Source organism: Orycteropus afer, unplaced genomic scaffold, assembly GCF_000298275.1.
Source record: "Orycteropus afer afer isolate SDZICR_OR568_19922 unplaced genomic scaffold, OryAfe1.0 scaffold00561, whole genome shotgun sequence".
NCBI lineage: Eukaryota > Metazoa > Chordata > Mammalia > Tubulidentata > Orycteropodidae > Orycteropus > Orycteropus afer.
In genome coordinates this window covers 1,031,315-1,042,826 of record NW_006922148.1, presented here as the reverse complement: position 1 = coordinate 1,042,826, position 11,512 = coordinate 1,031,315, and positions in this window count along the sequence as shown.

Here is an 11,512-nt window from a genome sequence, read left to right as displayed (position 1 = left end):
GTAGTCATGTCGTTCAGCAGTCTGCCATGCTCTGCAGACCTTGGGACTTACAATGGACTTAAATTTATGGCCTGTTGTGTGATTTGGTAATATTGGGACTGTGCCTTTTTGCTTGTCAACCTTGGGCTTGGCAGCCTCAGCAGCCAGCTGAGTGAAGAAAGCCTCTAGCTCCATTGGGCCAGGAGCTGGAGGCAGAGCTGAAGCCCAAGGCTGAGGGGCTTTCACCCAGCCCCTAGAACCTGGCACTTTGAACTTGGACTTGTCAGAGCAGCACTAGGTAACCAGAACACACCCCTTGGATCAAGCAGCCATGAGATACCAGAAGGGTAGCACTCACATAGAGAGAAGGCTGTACAGATAGGAATGCATGGATGAGAGGGGCACAGGAAGGAGGTGGTCACAGGGACAGGAGGAGAGGAGAGTTTGTTATGGTCAGGGATGGTAACGGAGTGTGAAATCAAATGTGTACAAACTATTGGATGTAAAACAAATTTGCTTTGTAAAATTTGCACCCAAAAGTACAATAATTTTTTATTTTTTTAAAAAAAGAACTTGATGGTCCCTGGCTACCACTATTAACCATTCATAAAGGGATCAGTGTAGGAGATCCTGAATAGAGTGGGAGAGAAATTTGGAACAAAACTCAAAACCATAAAAAACACCAGGATTACTGGTCTGATAAAGATTGGAAAGCTCTGGATACTGTTGCCCCTTGTCACGCTATTGGCCTAGAATTGAACTCACTCTCATGGTTGCTAGCCAAACAGTAGATAGGTATATAAGGTAAACATTTACACTAGGTAGGTTCACTCCTTAGAGCAATCAACCATGAGTGAGCAGAAGGGCAGTATTTGAGCAAGGAGATAGCTCAAAGTGCAGGATTGCATAGTAAAGAAGGACACAGGAGAGAGGTAACTACAGAGAGGGAGTGGGAAGGGAGCTATTACATTATGGGGATTGCAATCACTGTGATGAAACAAAACGCATATGAACCGTTGTATGGAAAATGATTTTGCTTCTTAAACTCTCACACAAATAATAATAATAATAATAAAGACATTATAAAGAAAAAGTGAATCTACCAAATAGGAGGAAGTATTTGCAAATCATAGATAAAGGTCTCATATCCAGAATATATAAAGAACTGCTACAAGTTACCATCAAAAATACAAACAACCCAACTGAAAAATGGGCAAAGGACTTGAATAGCCATTTCTCCAAAGAAGATCAGGAAATAGCCAAAAAGAACATGAAAATATGCACAGTGTTGTTAGTCATTAGGTAAATGCAAATCAAAGTAGCAATGGGATGCCATTTCACACCTACTATGGTGTCCTTTTTTTTTTTTTTTAAAAAAAAAAAAAACAACAAATGTTGGTGGGGATGCGTGGAAATTTGAACCCTCATATGTTAATGGTGGGAATATAAAATGGTGCAGCCACTGTGGAAAACCATGGCAGTTTTTCAATAAGCTAAACATAGAATTATCATATGACCAGTCCAAGTATTATTAGGGATTGAATTGTGTACCTCAAAAAGATGTGTTGAAGTCCTGACCTTTGTATCTGTGCATATGATATTGTTTGAGAATAGTTTTACTTTTGTGATCAGTTAAATTAAATAAGGGGATACTGGGTTGGGGGGTAAAAGGAGCTCTGGTGGCGTAGTGCCTAAATCTTTTGACCGCTAACCAGAAGGTTGGTGGTTCAAACCTGTCAGCCACTCCACAGAAGGAAGACTGAGTAATCTACTTCCAGAAAAATTTACCAGCTTAGAAACCCAAACGGGGTCACTAAGAGTCAGAATCACCTCGATGGCAGGGAGTTTGGTTTTGTTTTGGTTTGGGGTGGGATGAGTCCTAATCCTAGTTCCCTCTGAATGATATTCTATAAAAGGAGAGAACAGACAAACGGAGTCATATACAGGGACACAAATGAAGATACCATGTGAAGATACATCTACAAGCCTCAAAGGATTCCTAGGATTGCCAGTATCCACTAGAAGCTGGGAGAGAAATGGAATGGAATATTTTCTCTCTCAAAACCCTCAGAAAGAATTGACAGGGAGATAGGAACATTCAGGACTACCAAGAAGGATCTTTCCCTACAGCCAGCAGAGAGAGAGAGTATAGCCCAATGACACCTTGAATTTGATCTTAAAATCTCAGAACTGTGAGAAAATAAATTCAATTTTTTAAAGCCACCCATTTTGTGGTATTTTATTGTAGCAGCCATAGGAAACTAAGACAGGTATATACACCAAATAACTGAAAACCATATATTCACAACAGCCAAGAGGTGGAATCAACCCAAATGTTCATCAGTGGATGAATGGATAAACAAAATATGGTATATCCTATTGACTGCTGACCAGAAGGCTGGTGGTTCAAACCCACCAGCCACTCCTCAGAAGGAAGATGGGGCAATCTACTTCCGTAGTGATACTGCCTCGGAAACCCAAGGAGGGGTCGCTATGAGTCAGGTCCAACTCGACAGCACATAATAACAACAACAATAAATAAAATATTCAGCCATAAAGAAAAATGAAGTTCTAATGTATGCTATGACATGGATGAACTTTGAAAACATTATGCTAAGTGAAGAAACCAGAGACAAAAAAAGGCAACATATTACATGATTTTATTAATATAAAATGTCCAGAATAGAAAATCCATAGAGAGATAAAGCAGATTTATGGTTTCCAGGGGTTTGGGGAAGGAAGAATGGGGAGTGGCTGCTTAATGGGTACAAGGTTTCCATCTAGGGTGATGAAGAAGTTCTGAAATTGGATAGTGGGATGATTTCACAACATCATGAATGTACTTAATGACACAGAGTTGTACAGCTGAAAATGTCAAAATGGTATGTTTTGTGTTACATGTATTTTAACCCCCCCCCCACAAATCTATTTTGGAAATACATGAAAAATGTCTGATACGTAGAAGCCGCTCAGAAATATTTTAAGGTTAAAGGAAAGGGCAGTGGAAAAAATGTGACATTTTCAGGCAGTTTTATCCCTTCCAGTTAATGTATAGCTAGTATATGCAAATCTCTGATAATGTTCATATTTCTAGAAAGTAAAGTGTCATTTTTAAAATGTGTAATAAAAGCCAATACAGAGTTTCAAAACCATCACATGATTACATAAGTATTTCAATTATTGTTCTCTTCAATAAGTATAAAGGAGTGATCAGAGTTGAGTCAGGTCATAATTCTCCTTCTATTATCTACTCAACATCATGGGAAAGGCATTCTAGAATGTAATGCATGTTCTTGTATTTTGTTCCTATATATTATTCTAATATATTACATCGTACCCCTGCTGCTGCTCACATTGCTCACATTGCATGTTAATTGAATAAATGATCTTTTACCACGTTCAATCAATGTCTATGGAAGCAGCAGTCAAGAAGCCAAACAACCTATTGCATTGGACAAATCTGCTGCAAAAGACCTCTTTAAAGCAAAGATGTCACTTTGAGCACCAAAGTGCACCTGACTCAAGCCATGGTATTTTTTTTTTTTTTTAATCTTTGTTGTGATTTGGGTGAAAGTTTACAGGGCAAAATCATTTTCCATACAGCAGTTCATACATATTTTGTCTCATGACATGGACTACAATTTCCCACAGTGTAACAGCTCTCTTCCCACTTCCTCCCCATAGTTACCTCTTCTCTGTGTCCTTTCCTCTCATGCACTCCTAGCCCCTGAGGAGTTTCCCTGTGCATACACTGCCCTTCTGTTCTTCCATGATTGATCTCTCCAAGGAATATATCTGCCTAACATAAAAGTTCAGGAGCTCTGGTAGCATAGTGACTAAAGCACTTGACTGCTAACCAGCAGGCTGGCAGTTCAAACCCACCAGCCACTGATCAGAAGGAAGGTTGGGCAATCTACTTCCGTAGTGATACTGCCTCGGAAACCCAAAGAGGGGTCGCTATGAGTCGGGTCCGACTTGATGGCACATAACAACAACAACAACATAAACGTTTAGCCCATGTGCCTGTCTATTATTTGGATGGAAGCCACAGATGTGGGTTCAATTCCAGACCTGAAAGGCAGCTAGGGACCATAGTCTCAGGGGTTTCACCAGGCTCTATAAGACCAGCAAACCTAATTTTTTTTTTTTTTAATGATTTTGAGTTTATTTCCACATTGTTCTCCCACTTTACACAGGATCTCCTACACAGATCCCCCTCTGAGTGGTTGACAGTGGTAGCCAGGCACCATCTAGTTCTCATGGTCATATAGGCTGAGGATCACATGGTCTACCAGTCCCTTGGACTATTATTTCCGTGAGTCTTTGGTTTTCTTTCTTGTTGTTGTTGTTGTTGTTGTTACTTGCCGTCAAGTAGGACCCGACTCATAGCGACCCCTCCTTGGGTTTCTGAGGCAATATCACTATGGAAGTAGATTGCCCATCCTTCCTTTTGAGGAGTGGCTGGTGGGTTTGAACTGCCAGCCTTCTGGTTAGCAGTCACGTGTCTTAGGCACTATGCTACCAGTATTTCAAATCACCTCATGTGAACGGGAAAGCTGGACAATGAAAAGGAAGACTGATTACCACCAGCTCAGCAAGATTCAAAACATCTTTCTACCCAGATTATGTTTTAAAAATAGTTATTACAAAATAATTTGGGAATAATGGAAGCGTTACTTTGTGGCTCACAAAGCCATTTGATATAACCCGTAGAGCTTGGGCTCTTGCAGACAATGTGGGATGAAAACATCTCCTAGTCATTGAATATTTTACTACATGGTAGATGTTATACTAAGTATTATAGCCTTTCTTTAAGCTAATGTTCATAACAACTTCACGAGGTAGATAATACTGTCAAACTCCATTTTGCAGATAAGAAAGGTTATGGATTGAATTGTGTCCCCTAAAATATATGTTATATATTTACCCTCTGTATCTGTGGTTATAATCCCTCTTGGGAGTAGATTTTCTTTGTTATGTAAATGAGACAGGATTGTTACAGAGTTTCCTTTAATCAATTTTTTTTTGAGATATAGAAAAGAGATTAAACAAGCAAGTGAGAGATGCTGAGATGGGAGAAAAGATAGACCAAACCACATGAAGATCACCCTGGAGCTTGAGAATCTGAAAAGAGGCAAATCCCTTCCTCCATAGCTGACAGAGAGAGAATTCGGGCTTCTAAAACTATGAGAAAATAAATTTCTGTTTGTTCAAGGCACCCATTTGTGTTATTTCTGTTATAGCAGCACTAGATAACTAGGACAAGAAGGCTGAGTTTCAGAGAGGTTGGGAAACAAGACTACAGAGCTCTCTGTAAACTGTCAAGCTAGGGTTTCAAGGCCTACCTGATTTCAAAGCATGGGCTGCTAATCATTACAATACACTGTATACAATATACTGTAGTGTCCTCCTGCCTCCGAGGATGGCATAAAGGATTGTATCAGTGATGGGTAAAAAATGGGACTATCATAAATGAAGATCTTTTGGGTCCTAAAGTGATGGGAGTTCTAGTCCTTGCCAAACATTTTAGAATAGGTGTGTGATCTTGGAAGAATGGGCTTTGCTAAGAAAATAATAATTAAAAAAAAAAAAAAAAAAGAAGAAGAGAGAAAACAAAACAAAATAAACCCCAATTCTTGACTTTACGAAAAACTCTTTTTGAAGTAGAAAGAAAAAAAAATTCTGGTGGTGGTTGGGGAAATTTCTGTGAAATTCTTTCTTGATTAATTTTAGTCTGCGGTAGTTTGCTTTGGATATTATACTGTGTTGGTATTAGTCATCTCTGATTCATAGCAACCCTATGTATGGCTGAATGAAACACTGTCTGGTCCTGTGCCAGCTGCATGACCCCTGCTACACCTGAGCCCATCATTGGAGCCACTGTGTCAATCCATCTTGTTGAGGGCCTTCCCCTTTTTCGTTGCTTCTCCACTTTACCAAGCATGATATCTTTCTCCAGAGAATGGTCCCTTTTTACGTGACCAAAACTGGTGAAATGAAGTCTTGCCATTCTCACTTTCAAGGCTGCACGCTCCAGTTCAGATTTGTTAGTTCTTTTAGCAGTCCATGGTACTATCAGCATTCTTCACCAACACCACAACTCAAAAGCACTGACTCTTGTTTGGTTTTCCTTATTCGTTGTCCAGCTCTCACATGCATATGAGGCGATTGAAATACCATGGCTCTTGTCAGGTGCACCTTAGTCTTCAAGGAGATATCTTTGTTCTTCAGCACTTGAAAGAGGTCTTTGGCAGCTGATTTGCCCAGTGCTATACATCGTCTGAGGAGCTCTGGTAGCGTAGTGCCTAAGGCACTTGACTGCTAACTAGAAGGCTGGCAGTTCAAACCCACCAGGCAGTCCTCAGGAGGAAGGTTGGGGAATCTACTTTCATAGTAATACTGCCTCGGAAACCCAAAGAGGGGTTGCTATGAGTTGGAAACCCAAGGAGGGGTCGCTATGAGTTGGGTCCGACTCCACCGCGCATGACAACAACAATATATGTCGTCTGACTGCTGCTTCCATTGGTGTTGATTTAGAACCAAGTAGTATGAAGTCTTTGACAACTTCAATCTTTTCTCCATTTATTGTGATGCTGTTCTTGGTCCATTTGTGAGAATTTTTGTTTTCTTTATATTGAGGTGTAATACATACAGCAGACTGTAGTGTTCAATCTTTATCAGTGTTTCAAGTCACCTTCATTTTCAGCAAGGAGTGCATCAGGGTTGTATCCTTTCATCATACTTATTCAATCTGTAGGCTGAGCAAAAATCCATATATGAAGAAGAACGTGGCATCAGAATTGGAGGAAGACTCGTTAACAACCTGTAATAGGCTGAGGGCACAACTTTGCTTGCTGAAAGTGAGGGTGACTTGAAGATATTATACTGGTTGTTGTAAATGGGATGTTGTTTGATTTCAACATTTTACTGTTAAAAATCAGGATGTTAAACTGATTCCCGTTATTTAACTAAACAGTCACCAAGTCCAGGTATGTCACTATGCTAATTTGCAATGCTGTAACCTCCTAGATTAAAGTCATTAGTGCTTCCACTCTGCAGACATTTCTTCAATTCTGTACTTTCTGTACTCAAAATAGTTTTAATATCTAATAAGCACACTCTTAAATAGCTCTGGTGAGGTAGTGTCTAAGGCATTTGACTGCTAAACCAGAGGTCGGGGGTTTTAACCCACCAGCCATCCCGCAGGAAGGAAGACAGGCCAATCTACTTGCATAAAGATCTACCCGTCTCGGTAATCCAATGGGGGTCGCTGTGAGTCAGAACTGACTCTATGGCAATGTTTTTTTTTTTTTTTCCCTTAAGTACGCTCTGCCGAGCTACTGACTAGCCACATGATGAAAGATCGATCATTTTTGGAGTGAATTCTCACATGGTCACCTTTGTTTCAGGAAATAGTGCGGAAATTTCTTATTTTCCTAATTTACAGTCACAGAGGAAACCAAAGGTAAAACCAAAGTAACGCCAAAACATTTTCGCAAACAGTAGAAAACGTAACTTTGGGTCTCTGAGTTCCCAGTTTGCCTGGAACATAGAGATTTACTCCTCGTGTAGGCGCTATCATTCATTTCAAAGGTGTAGGTGTTAGACTTAACGTCCTCCACAGTAAACTTCCCTCCCTCCCCCACCGCCCGCCACCCCAGCAGGTTGTCCGAGGGTCTAGCTGAGCCTTGGCGCAGCAAGGCTCTGGGTAACGTCTTTAGTCGTGGTGCCGCTGGGAGTTGTAGTTTGCGTGGGTCTGGTGGCGCAGTCCCGGAGTGTGGAAGACTCAGAAAGACTACACTTCCCAGGAGCCCTCGGGCCTAGGGCGGGGCCCTCTGGGGCGGGGCGAGACAGAGGTGGGGCTCTTGACTAGGAGCGGTAGTGGCGGCATCTTTGTAAATGAGGCGGGAGTTGGTAGCAGCGCCAGTGCAGGTTAGAGCGGATAGAGTGGTAAGGAGGCGCAGAGCCGGTCGTTGGGGAGCGGAGGAGAAAGCTGACGTTTCTCGGGGGTCGGGTCGGCTTGGCGGGGGGGGGGGGGGGGGGACGACGAGGTAGTCGCCGGACCGCGGGAAACCTCAGTTTAACACCTATCACAGAATAACGCTATTGTTTCTTTGAAGAACGTTGGAAGAGACTGCCTTTCTGGCGGGTCTTACTCTGTTGTCGTTTTGGCCTGATTTGGAACTATAGTTTAGTAGAGCAGAAGTGAGTTTGAGTGGCTTTGCTTTCTCTCCTCTGCGTGGGCCCATTGCTTTCATCCCTGTAAAGTGCTTTCTGTATTAAAGTTTTCACTATAGTCTCGTTGCATTTGACGAGTAATAAGGCATTCAAGGAAGTGTTTTATTTTGGCGGACTGATTAATTATTTCCTAAATCAACAGGTCCTTTCCTCTTCAGGGTACAGAGAATTATCTTTTTTTTTTCCTTCCCCCAAATGGCTTTAAGAACGTTTGCAATTCACAGGTTACAAGGTTGACAATTTGTTTCAATCCGATTTTGATATCTGTGAAATCTATCTTTATGTGGATACTAATCCTATCTATTGCTAAAAACCCTCCCTTAATATCAATAATGGATAGCAAAATTGAGGTAAAATAGTATTTTTATACTTAATGCTGACATTAAATATACTTTTAGGATTATAATAATGAAACTGAAATGAAGGTATCACATTTTTTTTTTTTTCCATTTAAGTGGGGGAAAGATGCAGATGCCCTGATACAGCGTTATAGCACGTCTATAGTCCAGTGAGGAATTTTTCTAGTTTTTTTTTAAATTACCTTTAAAATATTAGAATTTTTTTTTGTGTGTGAAATATATGTAATAAAATGGGGACTCTGGTGGCGAAGTGCCTAAAGCATTTGACTGCTAACCAGAGCGCTGGCGGTTCAAACCTACCAGCCACTCCTGGAAAGGAAGGTTGGGCAACCTACTTAGGTAGTGATACCGCCTCGGAAACCCAAGGAGGGGTCCCTATGAGTTGAATCTGACTAGACAGCAGTGACTGTTTTTTTTGGTATATAATAAAACACTCGTCAATTCAATTTTTTACACATGCAGTTTCATTGACATTAATTGTTTCTATCATGTTGTGCAACCAGCACCACTGTTCTTTTCCAGATTTTTCCATTACCCTGAACAGAAATGTTCAGTACCCCTTAAGCAATGGTGACCTTCCTCCCACCGGTAGTAACTGCTAATAAACTTTGGTCTCTGTACATTTGCCTATCCTAGATCTTTTATGTAAATGCAGTCATATAGTATTTGTCCTTTTGTGACAGACTTACATAACTCAGCATAATGTTTTCAAAGTTCATTCATGTTATAGCCTATATCAGGACTTTATTTCTCTTTATGGCTGAGTATATTCCATTGTATGAGTATATTTCCACTCCACAGTTAATTACATGGTTAAGGTTCCAAAGACCAGGTCATTATATGAAAGATGGCATTATGTGAGAATGAACGATGACGTAACATAACGTTTACATAACTGCCAAATTACAGCATTACTTAACAGTCAAACCACTGAGAATCATGGCCTAGCCAAGTTGAGGGGTAACCTTAATCATCACAGCCAGTGATATTCTCACCTCACACTTGGGTGTTCTTACTGCCAGACATATGTCATTAATGTGCAAAATTACCAGATAGTAAAATTTTTATTGTTGTAACTGCAAAATATGGGCTGATGAGATAGTCTCTAAGTGAGGAGTAGGTGTACCCTGTTCTATTTATCCATTCGTCTGTTACTGGACATGTAGGTTGCAGTAAACATTGTATACAAGTATCTGTTTGACCTCGTGCTTTCCAGTCTTTTGAGTATATACCTAAAAGTGGAATTTGCTGGGTCATCTGGTAGTTCTGTGTTTTTGAATTTGCACGTTCAAGTCCAGTTGTAGCTATTGTGCCAGTCCTTCTCACCAAGGGTCTTTGTTGCCCTTGCTGGCTGCAGTGTATCATGTTGCTTTTATATGGCCTTTCTTGCCATGGCCTTGTAATTTCCACCAAATTGTTGGGTGGGACTATGCAAATAAGGTGCTTGTGGCCCACCAAGGGAATTGGACAGCTTGCTGATAATGCATGTAAGGTGTATGATACCTTGTTCTTAAGGTGGGACTATGCGAATAAGGTGTGTGGAACCCTAACAAGGGAGTTGGTCAATTTTATCATCCTGGTAGGCTTGAAATGAGCTTCTCAGAGACTGAAAGGGGGGACCTTACTACCACCAATAAGAAGAGATAGGAGCAGAGCACATCCTTTGGACCTGGGTTCTGTGTGCTAAGAACCTCCCAGACTCAGGAGATAGAGTGAGCTGTAACAGTGGAGACAGTACAAGATGGTGAGAAGCAATGATAGAGAAGTAGTGGCAGCAGAACCAAGAGACCAATGTGATATGGGACGGGAAGCTTCCTGGCCCATAGAGTAAGGCAGTTTTAATGCGTGTGCCAACCCAAAGAGTAAGAGATCTGAGTGCTTTCTGGCAGGAGACTTCCTGGTGGAATGGGGTACCTCTGGGCACTCCTCAGCAGAGCTATGAAGCAAGAGAGCTGAGTGGCTTCATACTGAGGCTTGCTGATGGAGTGGAGTGTCCCTGGGCACATATTGGTAGAGCTAAAGAGCTTTGTAATACTTGTCCAAGTAGGGCAGAGGCTGGGCAAAGGGGTTGAGAAGCCTAGGGCCAGGGAGAGGTGTGGCTGTGGGCATGACTGAGAAGCTGCCCTGAGCAAAGAACTCCATCCTGAGTTGTTTCTCATCCTGAACTGTAAATCTAATAAACTCCATACTGTGACTTTGGTCTGTGAGGTCTGTGTAGCTATTGCAACAAATTACTGAACGCAGCAGAGAGGTAGAGTGCCATGGGAGGGAGGAACAGCTTGTGTCAGAATGGTTAGAAAGATTGGAAAGAGGAAGTATGTCTGATCTCCACCTCATGGGAATCAGTTTTGGCTGTTGATCTTGATTATTTTTTCCCCTTGTGAACTTAGAGGAGGTCAGATGCCCCCTGTCATGCCCTTTTATACTGGCCCATGACTGTCAAACATGATGTTATCCTCAAGAGATAATCTCTCTTGATAGATGCTATGGCAAAATCAAGCGAGTTGGATGGTGTTCTGTTGTGATCCATAAGGTTTTCACTGGCCAGTTTTCAGAAGTATATTAGCAAGGCCATTCTTTTAGTCTGTTTTAGTCTGATAGCTTTGCTGGAACCTGTCCACTATTGGTGACCCTGCTGCTATTTGAAATACTGGTGGCATACCTTCCAGCATTTCAGCAATACCTAAGACGCTATAGTACAACAAAGTGACAGACCGGTTGCAGTCCATTTATTTAGAATTTCTTTGGTTTATTTTAGCAGTGTTTTGTAGTTTTCAGGGTACAAGTCGTTCATCTTACTGCTTAAATTTATATGTAGGTATTTTATTTAATTAATTAATTTATTTATTGTGATTTGGGTGAAGATTTACAGAGCAAATTCACTTTCCATACAGCAGTTCACATATACTTTGTCTCATGTCATTGACCACAGTTTA